Genomic DNA, 4,200 nt, shown 5'->3' with positions numbered 1-4,200 from the left:
GAGTCATAACTCCTTTGTCATTCAGGAACTTTGCATCGGAATAGACTTGAAACTGCCCGTCGACACACCACCGATTGGGCTGGTCGATAACCGTGGTGAGAGCATGAGCTGGTGAACCGGGTGTAGATTCCAAACTGTCAGCCTCATCAGACGAGGTTGACGCTACAATGGTGGCGGGTGAGGGAACCTGAGCAGATCCGGAGGCTTCCTCCGACCACAAAACTCCTAAGGAGCCAGACGCTCCTTCTTCATTAGTGGCTGACCCAAAAGGTGTGCCGGTCAGTGTGCGCTCCTCATCAGACTGGGAGGCAGTGACTACGCCGGACGCCACCTTTTTGGGTGTGGCTCTGGCAGCACATGCAGCACGGGATGGGGTGAAAGTGCTGGGGGCACGTACTCGGTGTCATGCTCATCAACAGAGCCAATGACTAGGCGGGCAGACGGGGCGATAGACTTTGATCGCCCGCGTGCATAGACTCGATCTTGTTTTGGTGCCATAGTAGATAGTACCTGTAAAGGATCAATATTAGTACTAGAAGGAGCAAACAAGACAAGCAAAACCACACAAAATAAATAAAATAAAATAAAATAAAATGACATTTCTATAGTAACAGTAAAACACGACGGGCCAGGTGACGGCTCGTCGTGACTATGACGGACTGTCATGGGGTCCGTCGTGTCTTATTTAGACTTAGTTTATATGGAGAACCCTGAAGGAGAGTCTCTGACAAGTATGACGGTATGCGCAGGACAGACCGTCACAGGTACGACGGTCCGTCATAGGTGTCCGTCAGAGGACACTTGAAAAAAAAATATGGAGACCCTTAGGAGAGGGGTCTCTGACCATCATAACGGTCATGCAGGACGGACCGTCGTGGGTATGACGGTCCGTCGTACTTTTCTGTTTGAGGACACTTAGAAAAATAGAGAGACACCCTCAGGAACAAGGTCTCTGACAACCAGAACGGTTGTGCAGGATGGACCGTCGTGAGGATGACGGTCCGTCGCATGTGTCCGTTGAAGGACACTTGGAAAAAGTGAGAGACCCTTAGGAATAGGGTCTGTGACAACCAGAACGGTTGTGCAGGATGGACCGTCGTGGGAACGACGATCCGTCGCATGTGGCCGTTGGTGGACACTTGGAGAAAATTTGACAGTGGGGTGTTAGTGCTGTTGAAACGGACCCAACGATGGTCCGTCGTGGGTACGACGGTCCGTCATTGGGGTCTCATTCTGTAACTCAGTGACAGAACTGGGGTTGCCCCATTCATCCCCTATGACCAAAATCGAATTGGTAGTGTTATAACCTACATTTGTCTAACCCAAATACCTAGTAAACTAGCAATGCTAAAGAACCTATTTCTAGGGTTTTAACACGGCAATTTCGAGGACTTTTTTAACCTAGGTCAGACAGAATTTTATTAAAAAAAATGAACATCTCAAAAAGAACTAGGCTAATACTAATTGGTAAACAAAAATGCAATATAAAATGAGTAGAAATTAGAGACACATACCTGAGAATTTGAGAAAAACAAGAGGTGATCAAGAAGACACCCACAGCAGCAGCTCCGACTAGTAGATGAGGACTTTTAGGATTTTGGAGAATTCGGGGAAAATGATCGGTTGAAGAGGGAGATGATTTTGGATGTTGAAAAGGGAGGGAAATAGGAGGAAGAGTGAAGGAATGGGGTGAAATGAAGGGTTGGGGGTTTTAAATGTTGATTTTTTTTTTAAAACCCCCAGCCGGGTCGGGTCGGGTACGCCTCATTAATGACGCGACGATTCCACGACGACGGTCCGTCTCATATGTGACGATCCGTCGTTGGTTCTGTCGTGTGTACCCTAGTTTGAAAATAACAGAAAGATGTACCTGGCACGACAGATTCATGCGACGGTCCGTCACAGTTGAAACGGTCCGTCGCTGTATCCGTCAGTGACTGCTGCAGAGTAATTTTCTGCAGAATTTCCTGGTGATGTGCCTGCAAATTTAAAACTCATTAGTAGAAAATGCTACCATTACTAGAAAAGAGAAAAAAACTATAAGTATTGGGTTGCCTCCCAACAAGCGCCTGATTTAATGTCGCGGCACGACTGAGGACACTTGATTACTCAGCCTTCATCCAGATGGTATGCCTCTACCACTTCATTCACCGATGCAGTATGCCCAAAATAGAGTTTTATTCGTTCTCTATTCACCTTAAACCGCACTCCCTCCTTGGTTTTTAACTCAACTGCTCCATGAGGGAATACTTGGGTGATCAAGTAAGGGCCAGTCCGTTTGGACTTGAGCTTGCCCCGAAGACAAGGCAACTCAGATCTGTCTAAAAGCACCAAATCCCCAACCATAAACTCTTGTTTTTCACTTTTTTGTTCATTCTCCCTCTTCATCTTTTCTTTGTGGGATATGGCGGATACCGATTGGAGCTCACCACTCTGCCTCATGGTCCTACAAACGTTGAAGGTCGCTTCTTCATTGTTCAACCGAAATTTCATCTGCCCCTTTTCCATATCAACTAAGGCTCTACCTGTAGCAAGGAATGGCCTCCCAAGAATAATAGGCACTTCAAAATCGACTTCACAATCAAGAATAACAAAATCTGCCGGAAATATGAATGACTCCACTTTTACTAGCACATCATGGAGTATCCCTATAGGCCTTTTCACTGTTCGATCAGCCATCAGTAGCCGCATCGCAGTGGGTTTTGGGTCACCCAAACCCAACTTCTTGTAAATCGAGAGGGGCATGAGATTTATGCTTGCCCCCAGATCACATAATGCTTTCGCAAAATGTAATGACCCGACTGTACAAGGAATAGTGAACGCACCCGGATCTTCTTTCTTTTGTACGAGAGATCTTGTAGCAATAGCACTACAATGCTGAAGTCTAACATCATCCTCGAAAGTGACCGATCTTTTCTTTGTAACCAGATCTTTCATAAACTTGGCATAATCGGGCATTTGTTCTAGAGCTTCTACCAAAGGGACATTGATAGAAAGCTGCTTCAGCATTGTTATAAAACGCCGATATTTACCATCCTCGGTCTTTTTCACTAATCTCTGAGGGAAGGGTGGTGGTGGTCTAGGCATGGGAATTACCTTCATAGGGACTTCTGCATCTTTTCCAGTGCTCTCTTCTGCTTCACCACTACCCTTTACCACCTTATCATCATCCTTTCTCACCTTTTCCTCATTAGACGGCATAAGTGGGTCAATGGTTTGCTTACCACCACGAGTAGAGATTGTCATACAGTGTGCATTATTTTTCAGATTTTGGACAGTGTTGCTGGGAAGAGTGCCCGGTTGCCGTGTGTTCACAGTCGCAGATAATTGGGCCATTTGCAACTCGATTTACTTAATCGATATTGCATGTGTATCGACTTTTTGCCCAATACCTGCTAAATCACACCTTAACTCTTTAATGTGCTCATCACTAGCATCGAACCTCTTCATCATTTTGTGCAACATATCCTCAACTCATGCCATACTATCTCCACCATCCCTAGGAGTAATTTCACAATTTTGAGGAGGGACATAGGGCCCATTCCTATCATGTCTGTTACCGTAGTTACCCCTGTTGAAGTTGTTGTCGCGGTTGTAGTTTCCATCTCGGACATAATGACCCTCACGGTTATAGTTACCATAGATCCGACCGTGGTTCCCTTGACCTTGGCGACAATTATCCTGATTTGAGCCTTGGGCGCTCGGTCGGAAACCCCCCGTCTTCTCATTTACTGCATAGGAGTCCTCTGCATAATAGCATTCATCATTAGAAGATGGTGGTTTAGGCAAGTAGTTAACTGCATTTATCTTTTGTGCACCCCCAATGATATGTTTTAGTACCAACCCAAGCTCAGTTCTCATCTGAGCCATTTCTTCACGAATCTCATATGTGGCTGGGTTGTGAGTAGACTGCACTGCGAAGGTATTTCTACCGGTATCTGACTTCCTAGTACTCCAAGCTTTATTATTCCGGGAGATTTTCTCTAATTTTTCAGCAATCTCAGCATAAGGACACTCCCCATAAGATCCACCTACTATAATGTCCAACACCGCTTTATTATTATCATCCTGTCCTTGATCGAAGTATTCTTTCAGTGACTCATCATCTATACGGTGATTTGGGACACTTCTCAAGAACGAGGTGAATCTATCCCAAGAACTACTAACTGACTCTCCTGGTAGTGCCACAAAGTTGTTCAC

Source organism: Solanum pennellii, chromosome 5 (genome assembly GCF_001406875.1).
Source record: "Solanum pennellii chromosome 5, SPENNV200".
Lineage (NCBI taxonomy): Eukaryota > Viridiplantae > Streptophyta > Magnoliopsida > Solanales > Solanaceae > Solanum > Solanum pennellii.
Note: the sequence above shows the minus strand (reverse complement) of the source record.